Source organism: Lepidochelys kempii, chromosome 22 (assembly GCF_965140285.1).
Source record: "Lepidochelys kempii isolate rLepKem1 chromosome 22, rLepKem1.hap1, whole genome shotgun sequence".
In the NCBI taxonomy this organism is placed as follows: domain Eukaryota; kingdom Metazoa; phylum Chordata; order Testudines; family Cheloniidae; genus Lepidochelys; species Lepidochelys kempii.
This window is the reverse complement of record NC_136401.1, coordinates 3,711,020-3,726,314: the sequence shown is the minus strand read 5'-3', so window position 1 is coordinate 3,726,314 and position 15,295 is coordinate 3,711,020. Positions and strand designations below refer to the sequence as shown.

The 15,295-nt window shown below is 65.4% G+C and overlaps 1 non-coding gene and 1 pseudogene across 1 annotated transcript; both read left to right on the top strand.

Moving 5' to 3' along the window:
* The first annotated feature begins 202 nt into the window (after window positions 1–202).
* Window positions 203–275, top strand: TRNAF-GAA (transfer RNA phenylalanine (anticodon GAA)). Its single transcript has one exon. It is a non-coding gene; the product is annotated as a tRNA-Phe (tRNA).
* Window positions 276–1,703: 1,428 nt separating this feature from the next.
* On the top strand, window positions 1,704–1,910 carry LOC140901790 (U2 spliceosomal RNA; annotated as a pseudogene).
* The last annotated feature ends 13,385 nt before the right edge of the window (window positions 1,911–15,295 follow it).

Sequence of the window (15,295 nt, the reverse complement as noted above, 5' to 3'; positions counted from 1 at the left end):
CTGGTCCCCAGTCCACTTCTGCCACCAGGTCAACCCAGGAACTAAGGCAGGAACGGGGTGAGGCAGCAAGTCAAGCTGAGCAAGGCAGGCAAAAGTGCATCTTGCCTTCATGGGCCTCTCACAACGATGTCCTTTTTGTGTGCCATGGCTGACAAAACATCCCTGACAGAGAAGCAGCGGGCCAAAGGGGAGCCATGGAGCTGCCGAAGTAGCTCAGTTGGGAGAGCATTAGACTGAAGATCTAAAGGTCCCTGGTTCAATTCTGGGCTTTGGCATGTCCTTTTCTCCCTCTTTGGTGCAGAGGTGGCTTGTTTTCTGGAGCACAGCAGCACCTTTCCCTGCTACAGTGTCCAGTCCAAACTATCAGCCCCCCGATGCAAAAATGCTATCTTAGGATGTAAACAGGAGGCTTCCAGCACTGGGACACCTGACAGAGAGCTCAGTGGGGGGTGTAATAGCTGCTGACTCTGAGGGTCCTGGGCTAAATCCACTTGGAGGTGGAAGCATTTCAATTTATTTCACTGACAATGAGTAAGGTGATGATTTAATCACAGGTATTTTTCATAAAAGTCACTGGCAGCTCCCCGCCCCGCCCCACCCCCGGCCCCAGCTCACCTCCGCCTCTGCCTCCTCCCCTGAACGCGCTGCCCCGCTCTGCTTCTCCAACCCCCCCACCCCGGCTTCCCTCAAATCAGCTGTTTGCACGGAAGCCGGGACAGGCTGAGAAGCGGGCGGCAGCTTCGCGCTCAGGCCCAGGGAGGCGGAGGTGAGCTGGGGTGCGGGGGTGGAAGGAGGGCCACCCACACCGCAGCAGGTAACAAGGGGAGGGCACGCAGGGGAACCGCTCCTCGCCTCAGCTCACCTCCGCCTCCCTGGGCCTGAGTGTGAAGCTGCGGCCTGCTTCTCAGCCCTCCCCGGCTTCCGCGCAAACAGCTGATTCACGGGGAGCCAGGGTGTGGGGACAGAGAAGCAGAGCGGGGCAGCGCGTTCAGGGGAGGAGGCGGAGCGTAGGTGAGCTGGGGGTGGGGCGGGAAGCTGCTAGTGGGTGCTCTGCACCCACCAAATTTTCCCCGTGGGTGCTCCAGCCCTGGCGCACCCACGGAGTCGGCGCCTAAGGCACCACTTTTGATGTGATCAGTGTGGGGAGCGGCTCCCAGCTCCCATCTTCCCCCAGTAGCTCCTACAAGGCAGCTGCCCCTCAGTTGTGTCGTGCATCCAGCACCCGCAGAACAGGGCCCTGATCCCTGTGTGGGACCCAGTTGTGCTACTGCAATCCCCATAAGAAGGATACCCGCCTCACCCAGCTCCGGGCCACTTGGGGGCAGTGCAAAAGAAATCCAATCTACTGTCAAACCGTGGGGGAGAGGGCGAGGGTTTGGGGATGGCAGTGCTGGGTAATTGCAGGGTATCTGCCAGGTGGTATAAAGTGCTGCCTAGAGCTGCTATTTACCCCTTTCCATTGTAAAAACTGACTATTTCTTCCTACCCTTTGTTTCCTATCTGCTAACCAGTTACTGATCCATGAGAGGGCTGGAGCCATCTGGAGCAGCTCGTAACTGTGAGTGCCAACCTCAGGGCAGACTGTGAAGGAGCAGGTCACAATCCCCAAATTGCTTGGGTGTTCTATACTTAGATTTCACCAAGTATCAGATCATGGGTGATGTGCCTTTTATGACTTTTTAAACCAAATGTGCTATTTTTGGATAATTTAAGCATTATATGCAGAGGACTAGCTTGAATACAAATGTTAAATCTGTTCCTATCACTTTAATAACTGAGACTTCCTCTATCTGAGGTCTATCTATTCAACTGATTTTTGGAACCGGGAGATGGAATAGCAACTGGCTCCATCCACTGCACACATCACCCTGTTATTGCAGTACTGAACCTCCAGGACCGGTGGACCTCCGTATGGGGAGAATATCATGGTTGAAGAGCAGCAAAGAAATGTGGTGTTGTCCATGTCAACATTTGGTTTGTACGAAGAGTATGGTTTGAGTCATTTCTAACCCTTTGGTTAGTTATTAGTAACATCTTATTATTAGGCCTCTCAGTTGAAAGGCTGCTCTTGCAGATTTTCCTTTGTCATTGTTTGCAGGTTAGTAACCAGTTTAATAGTTTCTTACTCTACTCTATTTAGGTTCCTAAACCGCTCTCCTTAGAACCCTTCCAGAACTGACAGCACGCTGCAAGATGCTCTGAGGCGAGCACCTCCCACGCCCCGCAGCTGCCCAGGTCCCCGAAGCTGGTGGTGCTCTCGCTGCTCTACACACCGTCAGAGAGGAATCTCCATAGACGGGACCAGCATCTCTCCAGAGACCACCCAGAGGGTCACCAGCGCCTCGCCGGACACCTGCCTAGCCTCTGAAACCACCCAGAGAGACACCAGGTCCCTGCCGGATGCCCGCCCAGCCGGACCTCTCGACCCCACCCGCCCACATCAGGATGAACCAGCCAGCGATGCCGCTGATGCTGCTGGAACCCCCCCTCGCTGCGGACATGCTCATCTCCCCATCTGCTCTCCGCCCCGAAGCTTCCACCTCCTCGGTGGCGTCACCAGGCACCTGAAGAGATGCCACAGCAAGCTGGTCACCTTCAGCTGTGCCCTCTGCAGCCTGCCCTTCGAGACGCAGAAGCAATGCAAGATGCACCAAGTCACCTGCAGGAAACGCCTCAAGGGAACAACACAGTCTCCTGCCCCAGCTCCCAGCCCTCCTGCTGCGCGCCGGCCCACCGCTCCTGAGCCTCAACAAAGAACAGCGATTGTGCAAGCTGCCATCAAGAAGCCTGCCCCCGTCGCCAGGCCAGTGCAATGGGGTGCTGTGATCGAGAAGGTACCTGCTGCCTCGGGAAAAACCACCCAGGTCCTCACCAGCAGGAGGCCCGTCTCACCCTCTCACACTGCCAAGCAAATCTACATACTGAGACGACTCAGTACTACCCTGCCCCCTGCCCAGCACATCCCCGTCCCCAGAAGGATCAGTGCCCCATTGCGCAGAGCTGCTCGAGATACTGTCGCCAGAAGAGCCAGCACCGCCCCTCAGACCGCCCCGCGAACTCCAACTGCCGGAGGAACCAGAGCCGCTCCTCAGACCGCCCCGCGAACTCCAACTGCCGGAGGAGCCAGAGCCACCCCTCAGACCGCCCTGCGAACTCCAACTGCAGGAGGAACCAGAGACGCCCCTCAGACCGCCCTGCGAACGCCAACTGCTGGAGGAGCCAGAGCCGCCCCTCAGACCGCCCCGCGAACTCCAACTGCCGGAGGAGCCAGAGCCGCTCCTCAGACTGCCCCGCGAACTCCAACTGCCGGAGGAGCCAGAGCCACCCCTCAGACCGCCCCGCGAACTCCAACTGACGGAGGAGCCAGAGCCGCCCCTCAGACGGCCCCGTGAACTCCAACTGCCGGAGGAGCCAGAGAAGCTCCTCAGACCGCCCCGCGAACTCCAACTGCCGGAGGAACCAGAGACGCCCCTCAGACCGCCCTGCGAACGCCAACTGCCGGAGGAGCCAGCGCCGCCCCTCAGACCGCCCCGTGAACTCCAACTGCCGGAGGAGCCAGCGCCGCCCCTCAGACCGCCCCGTAAACTCCAACTGCCGGAGGAACCAGAGCCACCCCTCAGAGCGCCCCGCGAACTCCAACTACCGGAGGAGCCAGAGCTGCTCCTCAGACCGCCCCACGAATGCCAACTGCCGGAGGAGCAAGCGCCGCCCCTTAGGCTGCCCCATGAACTCCAACTGCCGGAGGAGACAGCGCCGCCCCTCAGACCACCCCATGAACTCCAACTGCCGGAGGAGCCAGAGCCGCCCATCAGACCGCCCTGCGAACTCCAACTGCCGGAGGAACCAGAGCCGCTCCTCAGACCGCCCAGCAAACTCCAACTGCCGGAGGAGCCCGAGCCGCTCCTGAGACCGCCCAATGAACTCCAACTGCCAGAGGAGCCAGAGCCGCCCCTCAGACCGCCCCGCGAACTCCAACTGCCGGAGGAGCCAGCGACGCCCCTCAGACCGCCCCGCAAACTCCAACTGCTGGAGGAGCCAGCGCCGCCCCTCAGACCGCCCCGTGAACTCCAACTGCCGGAGGAACCAGAGCCGCCCCTCAGACCGCCCTGCGAACTCCAACTGCCGGAGGAACCAGCGCCGCTCCTCACACCGCCCCGTAAACTCCAACTGCCGGAGGAACCAGCGCCGCCCCTCAGACCGCCCTGCGAACTCCAAATGCTGGAGGAGCCAGCGCCGCCCCTCAGACCGCCCCACGAACTCCAATTGCCGGAGGAACCAGAGCCACCCTTCAGACCACCCCGTGAACTCCAACTGCCGGAGGAACCAGAGCCACACCTCAGACCGCCCTGCGAACTCCAACTGCCGGAGGAGCCAGAGCCGCCCCTCAGACCGCCCCGTCAACTCCAACTGCCGGAGGAACCAGAGCCGCTCCTCAGACCGCCCCATGAACTCCAACTGCCGGAGGAGCCAGAGCCACACCTCAGACCGCCCCGCGAACTCCAACTGCCGGAGGAACCAGAGCCGCCCCTCAGACCGCCCTGCAAACGCCAGCTGCCGGAGGAGCCAGCGCTGCCCCTCAGACCACCCCGTGAACTCCAACTGCCGGAGGAGCCGGCGCCGCCCCTCAGACCGCCCCGTAAACTCCAACTGCCGGAGAAACCAGAGCCGCCCCTCAGACCGCCCCGCGAACGCCAACTGCCGGAGGAGCCAGCGCCGCCCCTCAGACCGCCCCTTGAACTCCAACTGCCGGAGGAGCCAGCGCCGCCCCTCAGACCACCCCGTGAACTCCAACTGCCGGAGGAGCCAGAGCCGCCCCTCAGACCGCCCCGCAAACTCCAACTGCCGGAGGAGCCCGAGCCGCTCCTCAGACCGCCCTTCGAAATCCAACTGCTAGAGGAACCAGAGCCGCCCCTCAGACCGCCCTGCGAACTGCAACTGCCGGAGGAGCCAGAGCCGCCACTCAGACCGCCCCGTGAACTCCAACTGCCGGAGGAATCAGAGCCGCCCCTCAGACCGCCCCGCGAACTCCAACTGCCGGAGGAACCTAGCAGCTCCTCAGACCGCCCCACGAACTCCTACCGCCGTAGGAACCAGAGCCGCTCCTCAGACCGCACTGCGAACTCCAACTGCCGGAGGAGCCAGAGTCACACCTCAGACAGCCCCGTGAACTCCAACTGCCGGAGGAACCAGCGCCGCTCCTCAGACCGCACCGCAAACTCCAACTGCCGGAGGAGCCCGAGCCGCTCCTCAGACCGCCCCGTGAACTCCAACTGCCGGAGGAGCCAGAGCCGCCCCTCAGACCGCTCCGTGAACTCCAACTCCCAGAGGAGCGAGAGCCGCCCCTCAGACCGCCCCGCGAACTCCAACTGCCGCAGGAACCAGAGCCGCTCCTCACACCGCCCCGTAAACTCCAACAGCCGGAGGAACCGGAGCCACCCCTCAGACCGCCCCGCGAACAGCAACTGCCGGAGGAACCAGAGCCGCTCCTCAGACCGCACTGCGAACTCCAACTGCCGGAGGAGCCAGAGCCGCCCCTCAGACCGCCCCACGAACTCCAATTGCCGGAGGAAACAGAGCCATCCTTCAGACCGCCCCATGAACTCTAACTGCCGGAGGAACCAGAGCCACACCTCAGACCGCCCTGCGAACTCCAACTGCCGGAGGAACCAGAGCCACCCCACAGACCGCCCCGTGAACTACAACTGCCGGAGAAACCGGAGCCGCTCCTCAGACCGCCCCGCAAATTCCAACTGCCGGACGAACCAGAGCCGCCCCTCAGACCGCCCCGCGAACTCCAACTACCGGAGGAGCCAGAGCCGCTCCTCAGACCGCCCCACGAACGCCAACTGCGGGAGGAGCCAGCGCCGCTCCTTAGGCCGCCCCGTGAACTCCAACTGCCGGAGGAGTCAGCGCCGCCCCTCAGACCACCCCATGAACTCCAACTGCCGGAGGAGCCAGAGACGCCCCTCAGACCGCCCTGCGAACTCCAACTGCCGGTGGAACCAGCGCCGCTCCTCAGACCGCCCCGCGAACTCCAACTGCCGGAGGAGCCCGAGCCGCTCCTCAGATCGCCCCATCAACTCCAACTGCCGGAGGAGCCAGAGCCGCTCCTCAGACCGCCCCGCGAACTCCAACTGCCGGAGGAGCCAGAGCCACACCTCAGACCGCCCCGTGAACTCCAACTGCCGAAGAAACCAGAGCCGCTCCTCAGACCGCCCCGCGAACTCCAACTGCCGGAGGTACCAGAGCCGCTCCTCACACCGTCCCGTGAACTCCAACAGCCGGAGGAACCAGAGCCACCCCTCAGACCGCCCCGCGAACTCCAACTGCCGGAGGAACCAGAGCCGCCCCTCAGACCGCCCCGCAAACGCCAACTGCCGGAGGAACCAGAGCCGCCCCTCAGACCGCCCCGTGAACTCCAACTGCCGGAGGAACCAGAGCCACCCCTCAGACCGCCCCGCGAACTCCAATTGCCGGAGGAGCCAGAGCCGCTCCTCAGACCGCCCCACAAACTGCAACTGCCGGAGGAGCCAGAGCCGCTCCTCAGACCGCCCCGCGAAATCCAACTGCCGGAGGAGCCAGAGCCACCCCTAAGACCGCCCCGCGAACTCCAACTGCCGGAGGAGCCAGAGACGCTCCTCAGACCGCCCCGCGAACTCCAACTACCGGAGGAGCCAGAGCCGCTACTCAGACCGCCCCGCGAACGCCAACTGCCGGAGGAGCCAGCGCCGCCCCTTAGGCCGCCCCGTGAACTCCAACTGCCGGAGGAGCCAGCACCACCCCTCAGACCGCCCTGTGAACTCCAAATGCCGGAGGAACCAGAGCCGCTCCTCAGACCGCCCAGCGAACTCCAAGTGCCGGAGGAGCCAGCGCCGCCCCTCAGACCGCCCCGCGAAAACCAACTGCCGGAGGAACCAGAGCCCCCCTCAGACCGCCCCGTGAACTCCAACTGCCGTAGGAACCAGAGCCGCTCCTCAGACCGCACTGCGAACTCCAACTGCCGGAGGAGCCAGAGTCACACCTCAGACAGCCCCGTGAACTCCAACTGCCGGAGGAACCAGCGCCGCTCCTCAGACCGCACCGCAAACTCCAACTGCCGGAGGAGCCCGAGCCGCTCCTCAGACCGCCCCGTGAACTCCAACTGCCGGAGGAGCCAGAGCCGCCCCTCAGACCGCTCCGTGAACTCCAACTCCCAGAGGAGCGAGAGCCGCCCCTCAGACCGCCCCGCGAACTCCAACTGCCGCAGGAACCAGAGCCGCTCCTCACACCGCCCCGTAAACTCCAACAGCCGGAGGAACCGGAGCCACCCCTCAGACCGCCCCGCGAACAGCAACTGCCGGAGGAACCAGAGCCGCTCCTCAGACCGCACTGCGAACTCCAACTGCCGGAGGAGCCAGAGCCGCCCCTCAGACCGCCCCACGAACTCCAATTGCCGGAGGAAACAGAGCCATCCTTCAGACCGCCCCATGAACTCTAACTGCCGGAGGAACCAGAGCCACACCTCAGACCGCCCTGCGAACTCCAACTGCCGGAGGAACCAGAGCCACCCCACAGACCGCCCCGTGAACTACAACTGCCGGAGAAACCGGAGCCGCTCCTCAGACCGCCCCGCAAATTCCAACTGCCGGACGAACCAGAGCCGCCCCTCAGACCGCCCCGCGAACTCCAACTACCGGAGGAGCCAGAGCCGCTCCTCAGACCGCCCCACGAACGCCAACTGCGGGAGGAGCCAGCGCCGCTCCTTAGGCCGCCCCGTGAACTCCAACTGCCGGAGGAGTCAGCGCCGCCCCTCAGACCACCCCATGAACTCCAACTGCCGGAGGAGCCAGAGACGCCCCTCAGACCGCCCTGCGAACTCCAACTGCCGGTGGAACCAGCGCCGCTCCTCAGACCGCCCCGCGAACTCCAACTGCCGGAGGAGCCCGAGCCGCTCCTCAGATCGCCCCATCAACTCCAACTGCCGGAGGAGCCAGAGCCGCTCCTCAGACCGCCCCGCGAACTCCAACTGCCGGAGGAGCCAGAGCCACACCTCAGACCGCCCCGTGAACTCCAACTGCCGAAGAAACCAGAGCCGCTCCTCAGACCGCCCCGCGAACTCCAACTGCCGGAGGTACCAGAGCCGCTCCTCACACCGTCCCGTGAACTCCAACAGCCGGAGGAACCAGAGCCACCCCTCAGACCGCCCCGCGAACTCCAACTGCCGGAGGAACCAGAGCCGCCCCTCAGACCGCCCCGCAAACGCCAACTGCCGGAGGAACCAGAGCCGCCCCTCAGACCGCCCCGTGAACTCCAACTGCCGGAGGAACCAGAGCCACCCCTCAGACCGCCCCGCGAACTCCAATTGCCGGAGGAGCCAGAGCCGCTCCTCAGACCGCCCCACAAACTGCAACTGCCGGAGGAGCCAGAGCCGCTCCTCAGACCGCCCCGCGAAATCCAACTGCCGGAGGAGCCAGAGCCACCCCTAAGACCGCCCCGCGAACTCCAACTGCCGGAGGAGCCAGAGACGCTCCTCAGACCGCCCCGCGAACTCCAACTACCGGAGGAGCCAGAGCCGCTACTCAGACCGCCCCGCGAACGCCAACTGCCGGAGGAGCCAGCGCCGCCCCTTAGGCCGCCCCGTGAACTCCAACTGCCGGAGGAGCCAGCACCACCCCTCAGACCGCCCTGTGAACTCCAAATGCCGGAGGAACCAGAGCCGCTCCTCAGACCGCCCAGCGAACTCCAAGTGCCGGAGGAGCCAGCGCCGCCCCTCAGACCGCCCCGCGAAAACCAACTGCCGGAGGAACCAGAGCCCCCCTCAGACCGCCCCGTGAACTCCAACTGCCGGAGGAACCAGAGCCGCCCCTCAGACTGCCCTGCGAACTCCAACTGCCGGAGGAACCTGCGACGCTCCTCACACTGCCCCGTGAACTCCAACTGCCGGGGGAACCAGAGTCACACCTCAGACCGCCCTGTGAACACCAACTGCCGGAGTAGCCAGAGCCGCCCCTGAGACCGCCCCGCGAACTCCAACTGCTGGAGGAACCAGAGCCACCCCTCAGACCGCCCCGCGAACTCCAACTGCCGGAGGAACCAGAGCCACCCCTCAGACCGCCCCGCGAACTCCAACTGCCGGAGGAGCCAGAGCCACCCCTCAGACGGCCCCATGAACTCCAACTGCCGGAGGAGCCAGAGATCTCTTCAGACTGCCCCGCAAACTCCAACTGCCGGAGGAACCAGAGCCGCCCCTCAGACCGCCCTGCGAACGCCAACTGCCGAAGGAGCCATCGCTGCCCCTCAGACCGCCCCGTGAACTCCAACTGCCGGAGGAGCAAGCGCCGCCCCTCTGACCGCCCCGTAAACTCCAACTACCGGAGGAGCCAGAGCCGCTCCTCAGACCGCCCCACAAACGCCAACTGCGGGAGGAGCCAGCGCCGCCCCTTAGGCCGCCCCGTGAACTCCAACTGCCGGAGGAGTCTGCCCCGCCCCTCAGACCACCCCATGAACTCCAACTGCCGGAGGAGCCAGCGCCACCCCACAGACCGCCCCGTGAACTACAACTGCTGGAGGAACCAGAGCCGCCCCACAGACCGCCCCGTGAACTACAACTGCCGGAGGAACCAGAGCCGCTCCTCAGACCGCCCCGTGAACTCCAACTGCCGGAGGAGCCAGAGCCGCTCCTCAGACCGCCCCGCAAACTCCAACTGCAGGAGGAACCAGAGCCACCCCTCAGACCGCCCCGTGAACTCCAACTGCCGGAGGAACCAGAGCCACCCCTCAGACCGCCCCGCGAACTCCAATTGCCGGAGGAGCCAGAGCCGCTCCTCAGACCGCCCCGCAAACTCCAACTGCCGGAGGAGCCAGAGCCACCCCTCAGACCGCCCCGCGAACTCCAAATGCCGGAGGAGCCAGAGCCGCCCCTCAGATGGCCCCGTGAACTCCAACTGCCGGAGGAGCCAGAGATCTCCTCAGACCGCCCCGCAAACTCCAACTGCCGGAGGAACCAGAGCCGCCCCTCAGACCGCGCTGCGAACGCCAACTGCCGGAGGAGCCATCGCTGCCCCTCAGACTGCCCCGTGAACTCCAACTGCCGGAGAAGCCAGCGCCGCCCCTCAGACCGCCCCGTAAACTCCAACTGCCGGAGGAACCAGGGCCACCCCTCAGACCGCCCCGCGAACTCCAACTTCCGGAGGAGCCAGAGCGGCTCCTCAGACCGCCCCCCGAATGCCAACTGCGGGAGGAGCCAGCGCCGCCCCTCAGACCGCCCCGTGAACTCAACTGCTGCAGGAGCCAGAGCCGGCCCTCAGACCGCCCTGCGAACTCCAACTGCCGGAGGAACCAGAGCCGCTCCTCAGACCGCCCCGCGAACTCCAACTGCCGGAGGAACCAGAGCCGCTCCTCAGACCGCCCCGTGAACTCCAAATGCCGGAGGAGCCAGAGCCGCCCCTCAGACCGCTCCGTGAACTCCAACTCCCAGAGGAGCGAGAGCCGCCCCTCAGACCGCCCCGCGAACTCCAACTGCCGCAGGAACCAGAGCCGCTCCTCACACCGCCCCGTAAACTCCAACAGCCGGAGGAACCGGAGCCACCCCTCAGACCGCCCCGCGAACAGCAACTGCCGGAGGAACCAGAGCCGCTCCTCAGACCGCACTGCGAACTCCAACTGCCGGAGGAGCCAGAGCCGCCCCTCAGACCGCCCCACGAACTCCAATTGCCGGAGGAAACAGAGCCATCCTTCAGACCGCCCCATGAACTCTAACTGCCGGAGGAACCAGAGCCACACCTCAGACCGCCCTGCGAACTCCAACTGCCGGAGGAACCAGAGCCACCCCACAGACCGCCCCGTGAACTACAACTGCCGGAGAAACCGGAGCCGCTCCTCAGACCGCCCCGCGAACTCCAACTACCGGAGGAGCCAGAGCCGCTCCTCAGACCGCCCCACGAACGCCAACTGCGGGAGGAGCCAGCGCCGCTCCTTAGGCCGCCCCGTGAACTCCAACTGCCGGAGGAGTCAGCGCCGCCCCTCAGACCACCCCATGAACTCCAACTGCCGGAGGAGCCAGAGACGCCCCTCAGACCGCCCTGCGAACTCCAACTGCCGGTGGAACCAGCGCCGCTCCTCAGACCGCCCCGCGAACTCCAACTGCCGGAGGAGCCCGAGCCGCTCCTCAGATCGCCCCATCAACTCCAACTGCCGGAGGAGCCAGAGCCGCTCCTCAGACCGCCCCGCGAACTCCAACTGCCGGAGGAGCCAGAGCCACACCTCAGACCGCCCCGTGAACTCCAACTGCCGAAGAAACCAGAGCCGCTCCTCAGACCGCCCCGCGAACTCCAACTGCCGGAGGTACCAGAGCCGCTCCTCACACCGTCCCGTGAACTCCAACAGCCGGAGGAACCAGAGCCACCCCTCAGACCGCCCCGCGAACTCCAACTGCCGGAGGAACCAGAGCCGCCCCTCAGACCGCCCCGCAAACGCCAACTGCCGGAGGAACCAGAGCCGCCCCTCAGACCGCCCCGTGAACTCCAACTGCCGGAGGAACCAGAGCCACCCCTCAGACCGCCCCGCGAACTCCAATTGCCGGAGGAGCCAGAGCCGCTCCTCAGACCGCCCCACAAACTGCAACTGCCGGAGGAGCCAGAGCCGCTCCTCAGACCGCCCCGCGAAATCCAACTGCCGGAGGAGCCAGAGCCACCCCTAAGACCGCCCCGCGAACTCCAACTGCCGGAGGAGCCAGAGACGCTCCTCAGACCGCCCCGCGAACTCCAACTACCGGAGGAGCCAGAGCCGCTACTCAGACCGCCCCGCGAACGCCAACTGCCGGAGGAGCCAGCGCCGCCCCTTAGGCCGCCCCGTGAACTCCAACTGCCGGAGGAGCCAGCACCACCCCTCAGACCGCCCTGTGAACTCCAAATGCCGGAGGAACCAGAGCCGCTCCTCAGACCGCCCAGCGAACTCCAACTGCCGGAGGAGCCAGCGCCGCCCCTCAGACCGCCCCGCGAAAACCAACTGCCGGAGGAACCAGAGCCCCCCTCAGACCGCCCCGTGAACTCCAACTGCCGGAGGAACCAGAGCCGCCCCTCAGACTGCCCTGCGAACTCCAACTGCCGGAGGAACCTGCGACGCTCCTCACACTGCCCCGTGAACTCCAACTGCCGGGGGAACCAGAGTCACACCTCAGACCGCCCTGTGAACACCAACTGCCGGAGTAGCCAGAGCCGCCCCTGAGACCGCCCCGCGAACTCCAACTGCTGGAGGAACCAGAGCCACCCCTCAGACCGCCCCGCGAACTCCAACTGCCGGAGGAACCAGAGCCACCCCTCAGACCGCCCCGCGAACTCCAACTGCCGGAGGAGCCAGAGCCACCCCTCAGACGGCCCCATGAACTCCAACTGCCGGAGGAGCCAGAGATCTCTTCAGACTGCCCCGCAAACTCCAACTGCCGGAGGAACCAGAGCCGCCCCTCAGACCGCCCTGCGAACGCCAACTGCCGAAGGAGCCATCGCTGCCCCTCAGACCGCCCCGTGAACTCCAACTGCCGGAGGAGCAAGCGCCGCCCCTCTGACCGCCCCGTAAACTCCAACTACCGGAGGAGCCAGAGCCGCTCCTCAGACCGCCCCACAAACGCCAACTGCGGGAGGAGCCAGCGCCGCCCCTTAGGCCGCCCCGTGAACTCCAACTGCCGGAGGAGTCTGCCCCGCCCCTCAGACCACCCCATGAACTCCAACTGCCGGAGGAGCCAGCGCCACCCCACAGACCGCCCCGTGAACTACAACTGCTGGAGGAACCAGAGCCGCCCCACAGACCGCCCCGTGAACTACAACTGCCGGAGGAACCAGAGCCGCTCCTCAGACCGCCCCGTGAACTCCAACTGCCGGAGGAGCCAGAGCCGCTCCTCAGACCGCCCCGCAAACTCCAACTGCAGGAGGAACCAGAGCCACCCCTCAGACCGCCCCGTGAACTCCAACTGCCGGAGGAACCAGAGCCACCCCTCAGACCGCCCCGCGAACTCCAATTGCCGGAGGAGCCAGAGCCGCTCCTCAGACCGCCCCGCAAACTCCAACTGCCGGAGGAGCCAGAGCCACCCCTCAGACCGCCCCGCGAACTCCAAATGCCGGAGGAGCCAGAGCCGCCCCTCAGATGGCCCCGTGAACTCCAACTGCCGGAGGAGCCAGAGATCTCCTCAGACCGCCCCGCAAACTCCAACTGCCGGAGGAACCAGAGCCGCCCCTCAGACCGCGCTGCGAACGCCAACTGCCGGAGGAGCCATCGCTGCCCCTCAGACTGCCCCGTGAACTCCAACTGCCGGAGAAGCCAGCGCCGCCCCTCAGACCGCCCCGTAAACTCCAACTGCCGGAGGAACCAGGGCCACCCCTCAGACCGCCCCGCGAACTCCAACTTCCGGAGGAGCCAGAGCGGCTCCTCAGACCGCCCCCCGAATGCCAACTGCGGGAGGAGCCAGCGCCGCCCCTCAGACCGCCCCGTGAACTCAACTGCTGCAGGAGCCAGAGCCGGCCCTCAGACCGCCCTGCGAACTCCAACTGCCGGAGGAACCAGAGCCGCTCCTCAGACCGCCCCGCGAACTCCAACTGCCGGAGGAACCAGAGCCGCTCCTCAGACCGCCCCGTGAACTCCAAATGCCGGAGGAACCGGTGCCGCTCCTCACACCGCCCCGTGAACTCCAACAGCCGGAGGAACCAGAGCCACCCCTCAGACCGCCCCGTGAACTCCAACTGCCGGAGGAACCAGAGCCGCTCCTCAGACCGCCCCGCGAACTCCAACTGCCGGAGGAACCAGCACAGCACCTCACACCGCCCCGTAAACTCCAACAGCCGGAGGAACCAGAGCCACCCCTCAGACCGCCCCGCGCACACCAACTGCCGGAGGAACCAGAGCCGCTCCTCAGACCGCACTGCGAAGTCCAACTGCCGGAGGAGCCAGAGCCCCCCCTCAGACCACCCCACGAACACCAATTGCCGGAGGAAACAGAGCCACCCTCAGACCGCCCCGTGAACTCCAACTGCCGGAGGAACCAGAGCCACACCTCAGACCGCCCTGCGAACGCCAACTGCCGGAGGAGCCAGAGCCGCTCCTCAGACCGCCCAGCGAACTCCAAATGCCGGAGGAACCAGTGCCGCTCCTCACACCGCCCCGTGAACTCCAACAGCCGGAGGAACCAGAGCCACCCCTCAGACCGCCCCGTGAACTCCAACTGCCGGAGGAACCAGAGCCGCTCCTCAGACCGCCCCGCGAACTCCAACTGCCGGAGGAACCAGCGACGCTCCTCACACCGCCCCGTAAACTCCAACAGCCGGAGGAACCAGAGCCACCCCTCAGACCGCCCCGCAAACAGCAACTGCCGGAGGAATCAGAGCCGCTCCTCAGACCGCCCCGTAAACTCCAACTGCCGGAGGAACCAGAGCCGCCCCTCAGACCGCCCTGCGAACTCCAACTGCCGGAGAAACCAGCGCCGCTCCTCACACCGCCCCATAAACTCCAACTGCCGGAGGAACCAGAGTCACACCTCAGACCGCCCTGTGAACTCCAACTGCCGGAGGAGCCAGAGCCGCCCCTCAGACCGACCCGTGAACGCCAACTGCCGGAGGAGCCAGTGTTGCCCCTCAGACCGCCCCGTGAACTCAACTGCTGGAGGAGCCAGAGCCGGCCCTCAGACCGCCCTGCGAACTCCAACTGCCGGAGGAACCAGAGCCGCTCCACACACCGCCCCGCGAACTCCAACTGCCGGAGGAGCCAGAGCCGCTCCTCAGACCGCACTGCGAACTCCAACTGCCGGAGGAGCCAGAGCCGCCCTTAGACCGCCCTGCGAACTCCAACTGCCGGAGGAGCCAGAGCCGCCCCTCAGACCGCCCCGTCAACACCAACTGCCGGAGGAACCAGAGCCGCCCCACAGACCGCCCCGTGAACTACAACTGCCGGAGAAACCAGAGCCGCTCCTCAGACCGCCCCGTGAACTCCAACTGCCGGAGGAGCCAGAGCCGCTCCTCAGACCGCCCCGCAAACTCCAACTGCCGGAGGAACCAGAGCCGCCCCTCAGACCGCCCTGCGAACGCCAACTGCCGGAGGAACCAGAGCCGCCCCTCAGACCGCCTCGTGAACTCCAACTGCCGGAGGAACCAGAGCCACCCCTCAGACCGCCCCGCGAAATTCAACTGCCGGAGGAGCCAGAGCCGCTCCTCAGACCGCTCCGCGAACTCCAACTGCCGGAGGAGCCAGAGCCACCCCTCAGACCGCCCCGCGAACTCCAACTGCCGGAGGAGCCAGAGCCGCCCCTCAGACCGCCCCGCGAACTCCAAATGCT